The sequence below is a fragment of the Vigna unguiculata genome, chromosome 8 (genome assembly GCF_037176805.1).
Source record: "Vigna unguiculata cultivar grain cowpea cultivar isolate G323 ecotype 2 chromosome 8, ASM3717680v1, whole genome shotgun sequence".
In the NCBI taxonomy this organism is placed as follows: domain Eukaryota; kingdom Viridiplantae; phylum Streptophyta; class Magnoliopsida; order Fabales; family Fabaceae; genus Vigna; species Vigna unguiculata.
The window spans coordinates 3,797,999-3,809,782 of record NC_140799.1 but is presented as its reverse complement, the minus strand read 5'-3'; the positions used below and the strand labels follow the sequence as shown (position 1 = coordinate 3,809,782).

General features: G+C 28.2%; 1 long non-coding RNA gene across 1 annotated transcript; it reads left to right on the top strand.

Moving 5' to 3' along the window:
* The first annotated feature begins 3,021 nt into the window (after window positions 1–3,021).
* Window positions 3,022–3,650, top strand: LOC146884030 (uncharacterized). Its single transcript, XR_014984048.1, has 3 exons — window positions 3,022–3,083; window positions 3,311–3,499; window positions 3,573–3,650. It is a non-coding gene; the product is annotated as an uncharacterized LOC146884030 (long non-coding RNA).
* Window positions 3,651–11,784: the final 8,134 nt, after the last annotated feature.

The following is an 11,784-nucleotide window of genomic DNA, read 5'->3' as shown; positions in this document are numbered from 1 at the left end:
AGTCATTCAGTAGTTTTATCTTAAAATAGAACATATTTTGGGACATTTTAAAATTTTTCATTTTTTTTTTTGCCGACTTTCACCGTTTTTCGTATTCGTATATATTTATTAAAAATACTTTGAACTTTTAGTATATACATTATATTATATATACATATAAATTGAAATAAATATCTTAAGAAAAATATTTGTAATTTCCACCCAGCGTTTTTAGGAGGTATTTTTTCAATGATAATACTTTTAGGATTTTTGATAGCATTTAAACGTGTTTTAGCCAAATTGTTAAAAAAAGTTGTGAAGGTTATATCTTTTTTGTTTTTTAGCCAAATTGTTAAGAAAATTGTGGAGGGAAGATTTAAATTTTGAAATTTAAAATAAAATATAAAATCTTCTCTTACTTGGACAAGATTTGGAGGTGTACAAAACATTTTTTAACTTTTATTTATTCATATTTTTTTCTTACATTTTTTTAACTTTTTTTAACTATTCTCTCTCTTCAATCTTGTAGAGATCTTCCATTATTTAGAAATGTGACCAAATTATGAAATATGAGAGTGTACAAACTTTGTATTACAAAGTTAGTTTTTAGGATTGAGTTAAATTTAAATTTTACTTTCTAAATCATATTCAAAATTATGAAGAAGGAAAGATTAATTTCAATTAATTTTAGTACTCTCTTTTAGAGTGACTCAAATTTAAGGTTTTTAGTATAAACATAGACAAAAACAAGTATGTTACTTCATAAAATAACATTATTCTTAGAATAAATACATTAATAATATAGTTTATTTAAAATTAAATTATATTTAAAATAAAAATACACATTGTTGTTTGCTTAGCAAGTTTATTAAAAATCTTGTCCAAACTTAGTTTTGTGCAACAATAAACACAATTATTTGAAAATAATAGTCGTTAACATACCAGAACAAAATATATTGTTTATCTTGGATGTTACAATCATAGTTGGGTTGTTTAAATTCATATTATAGGTGACCAAATATTAGTGTAGACTAAGTTCTTGAAAGAAGATTAAAACAAATTGTTGATCGATATAGTTAAAAGTATCATAACTAATAAATACAAATTATACAAAATATTGTTAGTCTTAATACAAACAAAATTAAAAACAAAAAAAAAAAATTCTTCGCAAAGTATATTACTTGAAAAGTAGTTTTTTCAACGGAGAACAAAAGTTGTGTGAAAAAACCACTATATTGTGGTAGATGTTATTTGAGCAAACAAGAAAATATATTAAATAAAATTGTAAGAAATTTTTGAAAACAAATAAGGACAATCAACGCCAAATAAGGATCTTTCGTGTATAATCCTGCATAATCTCGAATGTTATCAGTTCCGGTACGTAGACCAAATGATACAATGCAAGCAAAAGTTCCTAGATTCATCGAGATATAGAACAACATATAAGTTATCATGCTTGCATATCCACCATTGGAGTCTCCAACAATTATTCCAATAATTACATATCTGATATGACCTATGGACAAATACGCAAGCATACGTTTCATGCTTGTTTGGGTAATAGCAATCAGATTCCCCAATATCATGCTAAGAATAGCTAGGATTTCCAGAAGAATTTACCATTCGTTTGATGAGAAATAAAAAGGGATATCGAAAATTCGAGTGGCTGAAGCTGAAGCAGCTACTTTCGAAGTAACAGAAAGAAAAGCAACGACTGGAGTGGGAGAGTCAGAGTCGAAAAGAAGATTCCTCACTTCTTTCTCTCATTCAAAATCGTGCATGAGACTTTCATCTCGCATGACTCCTAAGTGATAAAAGAAAGAGGATGAGTTCTTCTTTCTTTTTTGATTACTTTCCTCGCGTATGTATAAGACCGAATCCTTTCTATTTTGAATTTTCAAAAGGATTACTAATCCTTAACTTTTCGAGGAATCCTTCATCAGTGGTTGTGAATGATCTATTTTTCTCAATCTCTATGACTTGTTCCTACGGAACCGAGATCGAAAACATTAAGAATAAGAAATAGAACCATCTGATTTGATTCGTTCTCAATAGCCACGAGATGATCATCTTAGGATGATCCTTTTGTTGACGGATGCTCCTATTTCGGAGCTTGGTTAGAGCAGGCGGGGGCCACGGCCCCCCCAAAATTTTCAATTTTTTTAAACTTTTTTTATTACTTTTTTAAATTATATATATATATATATATATATATATATATAATTTGTTAAATTATTTATGTTTTTAAATTTTTTAAATTAGATAATAGTATATTAAAAAATCAATGAAAATAAAATTATGTATTTTTTTTATTTTTTTATAAGGTATAATATTTAATGTTAATGAATAATAAAATATTAAATCAAATATAATAAAGAAAACAAATTATTAAGATAATTTTATTTTTTATTTTTATTGTCTTTTTAGTTTTTTAACGTGTTGTATTTATCTCTTACCCTTACCTGATTTCTTTTTATTACGTTACCACATAAGAACAAAAAAACGTAATTTTCTCCTGTCTCACTTGTTAGTGAATTGATTATCATAATTTTTGTTAGTAATTATGTTTCTCAATTATTAATTATATTATGATAAATTACTTTTTAGTCTTAAACTTGTTTTTTAAATAGGTATATTGATGAAAAACAAATGAATAAATTCATTTTTTAGAATTGATAAAAGAAGAGTGAAGATCAAAACATGACAATACGGTTGTTAATCGCATAACAATGAAATGAAATGCGACTTTTGAATTGATATGTGCACATTAGGAAAATGAGAAATAAATATTTTGCAAATAATATGATTATTTATATTAAAAAAATAGCTGAAAAATTTAGTTATGATTAAATTATTTGATAAGTTTAAGAATATGAAAAAAGGATGGACAATTCATTAGTTAGTGTAATTTGTTTTATAGTTATAGCTATACTAGAATATTATTTACTTTCATTTAATGAGTGACGACAGTAATATTAAATATGTAAATTTTAAGTATATTATTTTGGCTCTCCCAGATATTTTAGTCAAGATCCGCCACTGCTGGCATGGGTCCTATTGGTGTAAAGAAACACTTGACACCATTTTTACCTTCCCACCCTGTGGTAAGCACTTCTTTCATAGTTGTTGATATATTTGGTCATGTTTTTTAAATTACATCCATTACAAAGTGCATCGCTTTCAGAGAAAAAAACAACTAGTCTTTAGTTTAATTTTCTACATTGGATGGCATTGTTCCTTTTTATTTAATAGGTAGAACTTAAACTCCTGTGAAGATAAATCATTTGTGTGACTTTGTTCTTGGTGTTTATTATCTGTTTTCAAAATGAAGATATCAACTGGTGGAATTCCTGCCCCTGAAAACCCTCAACCACTTGGTACCATCTATGTTGCACCATGGGGATCAACACTCATATTGCCAATCTCTTACACTTACATAGCTATGATGGGTTCTCAAGGACTCACTGATGCATCAAAGATAGCCATTTTGAATGCAAACTACATGGCCAAATGATTGGAGGTTTGTCCCTTTCTTCCCTTGTTCTAGTTAGTTTCATATTGTTGTGGTTTTACTTACACTTTGATTCCTACAGAACTATTACCCAGTTCTTTTTCGTGGAGTTAATGGAACAATTGCTTATGAGTTCATTATTGACTTGAGAGGCTTCAAGGTTCACTTCTAAGATAGTATCAGAGTCATCTAAAATAACCTATCATAGCAAGATTTGTTGTATATTGGATCTATCGTGTGCTATGTTGTTGGAGCATCCATAAATATCTAGTCACACGTTTGAGATGTATACGACATGAGGAGGACTGGTTTTATAAGGTTGAGTTAGGTTTAAAGTCTAATTCTCAATACGTTCTTATGACATCCTTCTCATAATTAACCTTACCACCATTATCATCCCTTGTTTGATATTTTGTGCAATGCTGATATCTCTGCATAATTTGGTTTGACATAAAGTAAATGCTTAGACTAACAAATGTAACATGTGTATCAGGACGTGTTGATAATGTGTATGGAGACTGCAACCTCATTTGCACCCTTCTCCCAGCATCACAGGCTATTGAAGAAGAAGCTGCAACCACAACATAGTGTGCTCCATTGAACACTATTTCCATTTCATGTTGTACATAAAACTCTTCTTATTCATACAGTTCTTGCACCTCTTGAATATTGCTTCATCATATGTGATAATGATGATAATCCTCTCCTCTTAAGTTTCATCCAATCACAAGAAACAAAGTTGCTCCCAAGGAAAAAAAAATCATTCACATAATTGCTGCTTCTATTATTAGGTTTAGAAATGTATTTTAGGCCTATGTATCACAGTAATGTGAAAAATAAATTTCATTCATATAACATAAGTGTAAAAAAAGAAAAAAAAATCAGTATTAGTTCCTTTCAATAAACAATGCATTTGCGATAATCAGTTCATAGAAATTTTATATTGTTGTGTTGTTCCGGTTGTCTCTCATCACCAACTGTAACTTACTGCGTCATAGTAAACACTGTATTTGGATAAAATTTCAGAGTATAGTGTTTAATTTTTCAATGTATGTATGCAAATCTCAAGACAGTGAAAAACAAATAATTTTGTTACTTTGAGAGTAACTATACTTCTTAAAAGAGGTGACATGCATACATGCTCTAACATGCTATGGTGTCTTTTATTTAATAGATTGTATCTTCTATAATAAAATAGTTACACTATTAGAAATTTGTCAATTACCTGCCAAATTTATTGCAAATTATTTTTATAGAAATTTGATGCAAAATTTGTTATGAATTTATTGTTACATTGTTCTTTTCTTGCAAATTTAAATTTTTAAAAAAATTCACATAAAACTTTTATATTTGTTACAAATTTTCCTGCAATTTTAAATTAGTAAAAAAATATTAAACTTTTTTACTGATTTTCGCTTGACATTTTTTTGCAGGAACTTCATGCAAATTTTACTTATTATTTATTCATTTGATTTTATGACTTAAAAGAAGCAAGAAAAGTCACATGTATTTTAAAGTTTTTGGTGCATGTTTTCTTGGGAAAAGAAATTTGCAAATAAGCTTTATAATAAATTAAAATTGGCAGGAAATCTATCGTTTTCTTATGGATATTTTTCCACAGAAAAATAAAATAAAATATAGAGTATTTTGTTTTCTCTAACAAATCAACTATAACACCTACACTCAACCAAACTTGCCCATTCTCTTCACGGTTTAGATTCGGATCGAAAGCGAATAGAGAGATATACAACATGTGAGAGTGATTGAGAAATGAGGAAAGCATTGTCAATGGGATTCGAAGGCATTAGCATCATTTCTCCGTCACCACCGCAAGCTCTCCTTTAAGAGACTCAAAGACTTCGATCAAGAAGATGCTTTTGACCTCTGGTATGAGCACTCCCCGAGGAACGCCAACACGATCTTCTCGCCAAGGATCACCAAGGATCGTTAAGGACATTGAGGTAATTTACTTTCCTCCGATTATAAAGCTTTAGAAGATTCGATACTAGATTTCGTTACATTTCTTATTTTCCGTTCATTTTTTTTGTTTTTTTTTAATTATTGTGTTCTGTGTTACAGAGTTTAGATCTTTCAAGAATTTACCAGACTATTCAATGCTCCATGTGATCTCAAGGTTTTGATGTTACTTATTGATTGTGTGTTTGTTAATTAATCCAAACAATTTCTTCTTTTCATGTGCATGAGTGTTATTTAGTGGTTGTTTGTTTGCCTCCTATGGCTGAATTGTGATTGCTTTTTAGGGTTGTCGTTCGCGGCCATTGAGCTTGTGCCGGAGAGCAGTGTGTCCACGGTGGAGGAGAGAGAAGCCAGGGGTTAGTGATAGTTGGTGGAAAATGGGGTTGATGAGTATTTAAGATGCTAAATAGCTCTATTACTTTTACAAGTGGTCGGCTATACCTGAATTTTTTTTGGATGATCGTATGCACATTTTTCTTAAGTTTTTTTAGTGAGTGGAAGCTAATTGTTTGCATTTTTATGTAAGATTTTTTGCAAGGTTATGGTATATTCTTCTTTTTAATCATTTCTGTTAAAGATGCAATATAACAACCGTTCATGAGTCTTCACTTAAAACCTTTACATTTGGGATTGAGAGCTCGTGACAATTTCAAAATGCAGAGTTCTATATCTTAATTTTTTTATAGTTCTTATGAACTTTGATAAAATGACACATGTTCAAGATTAAGCAAGGAAGATTATATTATCATTGTTTGGATTTTATTAGAATGAATTGATATTAATTTGAAGTTTGAACTACATTTGAGTGATGACATATGTCTTTTAAGATAAATTGTTCTTTGAACCCATGCACTTCATACAAACTACTGTATTTCGTTTCTCCTTTTTACTATGATATAAACTTTCTTATTTGCTTTAGAAGGGAAAAATGTGAAAACAAAGTTGGCTCTAGGTCATTTTGTGACTTATAAGTTATTTGAACTCTACTAATCTTTGTAGTTAAGGTCTCTTTTTGCATTTTTTTTTAATTCCTAAGGAACAGATGTACATATTAAAGTTAAGATGTTGCTATTCTTAAGCTTAAGCTAGAAGAGGTACAAAGGCACTTTAGCAGTTTTCTCAAAAAGTTATATCATGAGGTTTGTTTGCATGATTGAATGTAAGGGTGGAGCTTATATTTATCACTATTAAGATATTTATTTCTCATGCTTTCCTCCTGTGTTTCAACTTCCACTACCGTGTTTATAATTATTCATTTTGTATTGTATTAGATAATATTCTGGCTTGCCACAACCTATAACCACAATGGAGGATTGAAAGTGATCGAGGACTGAAGGTTCTTTGATAAATTGTGCTATTAGTTGCTTATTTTATATTGAGGATTATGTCTATCTTACTATTCCCCTAAAATATGAACTGGTTCGACATTAGACTTGTAGCTAGATATTTTTTGTCTTAATTATATTTCAATTTGAAAACTAACAACCCCTGGCATCTTGATACACATGCACACACATGTAAACAATACTTTATTATAGCATTATAAATACACAAACTATGACGCAGGCATGGAAGTTGTGAGTTTCTCTTCTCTTGGCCCAACACAAAGCCAAACACATATCTTCTATGTTGTTATGCTTAGGTTGCTATAATTGAAACCAAACAGGGGAAGGACTACTCTAAGTTCTCCTCCAAGCTTACTGCTTCCAAAATTTATGGGATAGTCTTTGCCCCACGGGAACAGTCTACAACTACTCTAAGTTGTTGTCTGGATAATGGCCAAGATTAGGGCATAATAATTAAACTAAATAAAATATAATTGTATATTATCTTCATGAGGAATTAAAAATTCAAGTTAGAGCTTAAGAAATATAATTGTTTTGGTATTTAAATCTAAACAAATTTATTTGAATATATATATATATATATATATATATATATATATATTATTGTTGTTTAGGGTTTAGGCTAATCACTAGGAGTGAGATGTGTATACACTCTTCCTCTTCCTCAGTTAATTAGATATAGAGTTCTTTCCCCTCTAGTTTTATGGTCTTTATCATGTCAGAGTGATTTTCTTTCTGTAATTTTTGTTTATGCTTTTTATAAGGACATAATCTAGGATCATTCTCATATAAATTTGTACTCTATAACACTATAATTTTCCTTTTCTAGTAAGAAAGGAATTGATTAAGATAAAAGGTAATCGTGAGCATAAGGGTAGAACACCACATGAAGCTAAAAAAAGACTTAGTCTCTAACTGTTGGAGTATAGCCTGGATAATTATTATGGTTCAATAATCTAGGGAAGCAGAGTTGGTTACAGTACCATTTGGTTATAAACTTTTGTTTCAATTTTGGTGAAGAAAGAGTTAAGCCCAATACTGACATGAAAGTAGAAAGCTGATTCATAATCTTTTTGTTCACTATTCATGTTGATGACTTTATCATTTCTATATCGTGTCCTCTGTATAGCTAAGTTATTCATCTTCGGCACAGTACATTATACAACACTTCAGGGCTGCAACAGGGTGTAAGAAGCTGGAGGGGACATTATCTATTACCTTCGATTGCAGATTTTTCAAAGAATACACTTTTGGTGCATACTTGAAGAGAAGAAACCTTAAGCATCACTGTAAAATTATTGTTATATTATATATTTTCAGTGTAACCTTTTTTAGTTTTATTAAGATCTTCATACTCCAAGTCCAATTTATGAATCAATTATGATTCTTTCATATAATTTATTTGGTTATGGAAGTGAATTGTTTTCAAGATTATTTACAAAAAGCCTACTCTTTTTTTATCGTTGATCTAAAGTATTCAAATAACTTGTTCATAAAATGAAATATAAAATATGTTTTATTTTATATAAAATAAAATATAGAATTTATTCAATTAAAACTACAAGAAATATTTTATTTAATTAAATTGTAAAATATAAAATATATCAACATATACAAAATTTAAAATAAAATAAAATTCCATTCAAAATATATATATAAAATATATAAAGAGTATAATAACATCATTAGTCCCAAAGAATAATATTATATATATATATATATATATATTTTTTAAATTTATAAAATGTTTCTTGCGAATTTTCTTGCAAAATTATTGGTAAAAAATTATATTTACAAATTCATTTTGGCAGGAAAAATTATTTGCGATATTTTTATAAGAAATTACTTGCAAATATAAAATACATAAGAAAATTACTTGCGAAACATAAATTCGCAAGAAAAAGTACCTGCGATTTTTTAAATTAATTTTTTCGCAAGAAAAATTGCTGCGAATTTTTTTCATAAGAAAATTTGATGCGAATATTTTTTATAAAAAAATTTGCAAGAAATTTCCTGTGAATTTTTAAATTCCACGGTAACTAATTACCCACAAAGGTATTACCTACCGATCAAAATTCATACAAAAAATGGCAAGAAACTCTTTTCCTGCAAATTTTTGTAAAAAATCTGCAAGAAAATTTGCATGAAATAATAAAAATTCTAGTAGTGTATCCTTTTAACATTTTTTTTTATTTTAAATTATCAAAGTTTATTTATTAAATTTTCTAGTTTGATATTTCTTCGAGAGTTTATTTTAATTATAATATATTGGTGATCTTAAAAGTAATATTGATTATTAAGAATTTCTAATCCAAATTAACGAAAATAATATTAAAATTAGTTTTAATTTTAGGAGAATTATTGATTATTAATCTATATGTACATCGTTTAAAAATGATAATTATTTTAAATAGATGAAATATTTCATTTAACAATATTATTGATGTAGATATAAATATAAATTATTTAATATTTTAAAAGTTCAATATGTTGATGTGATAAATAGAATTGGTAGTCTCAATCTTTCTTTGGTTAATTTCTAATTCATTATATTATTGGATATTGATTGTGTACCAATTTAAATTCTCAATTTATATTGTTTTCCACTCTAAGTATCTTCATAAATAAAAAGAAAAAGAAAAAATGTTAATTCTCATTTGCCATGGTCTGATAAAGAAAATGATAAAATTTTCATATAATAAAAATTAGGATTAAATATGTTTTTTTTGTCTCTTAACTTTTAGTGAATTTTGAAATTAGTCCATCTCGAAATTTTGGATTAATTTAATTCTTTATCTTTCAAAATACGTGAATTTAGTTATTTTAATTAAATTATTTTTTTATTTACTTTATATTTTGTACGTATTTCAGTATTGTATTTGAGTTGTTTTTAATGTTTGGCACATTTTCGCTTTAGTAAGTCAAATACTATTATGAAATGCGTTTGAAATGTCAACTAAAATTAACAAAATTTGATTAAAATGACTAAATCCACGTATTTCGAAAGATGAATGACTAAATTGGTCTAAAATTTTGAAATTAACTAATTCTAAATCACTAAAAATAAAAAGACCAAAAACATATTTAACCCTAAAAACACTACTAGAAAATTGTCAATTACCTGCCAAATTTTTTGCAAAATTTTTTTATAGAAATTTCATTCAAAATTTGTTATGAATTTATTGTTATATGATTTTTTTCTTGTATTTTTGAAAAATTTCACATAAAACTTTTATATTTATTACAAAATTTCCTGCAAATTTAAATTAGTAAGAAAATACTAAATTTTTTTACAGATTTTCGCTTGACACTTTTTTTCAGGAACTTCATGCAAAATTTACTGAAAACTTATTTCTTTTTTATTTAAATTTGCACGTTAAATAAAAAAACAAGAAAAGACGCAGGTTATTTAAAGTTCTTTATGCACATTTTGTTGGGAGAAGAAATTGGCAAATAAGTTTTACAATATTTTAATAAAATTTGGCAGGAAATTTACAATCTCTTTTATACGTGGTTTTTTATGCATATTTTTTCCCAGAAAAGTATTATAAGCATTTTATTATTATTATTATTATTATTATTATTATTATTATTTAACTCATTTACTTTATGTATTTAAACATGTAAAATATTTTTAAAATATTTTTAATCTTAAAATTTACTTAATCAAACTTATATAACCTTCATTTATATTTTTAATGTTTTTATTAATAATTATCATAGACTATAAATATCATTCATTACGAGAAAAATAATTATTACTTAAAATATTTTCTGCAAAAATTTATTCATAAAAAATACATTTATTTTAATGGTTAAATTAATTATTTTCATATAATTATTAGTAAAAGATTATTTTTAAAATATGAAAAGAAATTAAAAAAAAATTGGTGCTCATTCAAATTCAATCTTACTCTCACTCCTTTCTCTGAAACTACTCCTTCCATTCTTCTCTTTACAGCGTACTTTCATTTTTCTTTGTACTGCCACTTTTTACATTATACAATAAAAAATTAACAGTTCTCTCATTTTATTCTTCATTTCACTTCTAATTTGCAGTTGTTCAACATCCCTATTAATATTTGCATCTGAACCTAGACTCTTTCATCTCTCTCAGCAGTGCGTAAAGAATGAGTAGAAGCATCTGAAGCGGGAGCTGTTGTGGGCGCAAGAGGTGGTGAAGCAAATCCATTCAGTGTCGTCAGTGATTGGCAAGTTCATGGAGATGGTGAATCAGAATAACAGCATCATCGGATCCGCCATCGAATCCTCAACACCATCAACCTCGAGCTAGTCAAACCTTCTACCTCTGTTGCACTCCACCGCCACTCCAATGCGCTCGTCGACGTCGTCTCGCCGCCGGAGGCTGATTTCAGTATTTCGCTCCTCAGCCAGTTTGAGATGCTTGACGTCACTTATAATGTCAGTTTTTTTTGCGTTTTATCGTTCTCACTTGTCGAGTTTAGGTGAATGATCATACCTAGGGTTTTTGGCTAGTGTTGAATTAGATTCTTTCACTTTTGATTTTCCCTTGCAGTTTGGTTAGGGTTTGTTGAGGCTACATCATTCCTTTTTGGATCGGAAGTATACAATATGGCTTGATCTTTCCCAACCATGTATTTTGTGTTGAGGGAGCACGACTAATAATTTTCATGTTTATGCAGATTCAGTTTTTTAAGGTGCTAGTAACGGTGTGTCCTAAAGGACTTTTTTGCTTTAGAGCCTTACATGTGATGAGAGGTTCTTTTCTTGTCAATTTTAATTGAATTGTTGGTGGTATGGACAACAAAAATGTAGGTTTGTGGGAGACATAATTTGAGGATGATAAAGCTTGTAGCAAAAGTGGCAAAAAGTGAGTTCAAATTTCATAACTATTAATTCCATCACGGTCTACCTTGCTATGTAGTGAGCCTTATTTTACTTTGGAGCTATGGCTAATATAGGAATTAATGTTCCCAAACAAACCAAATG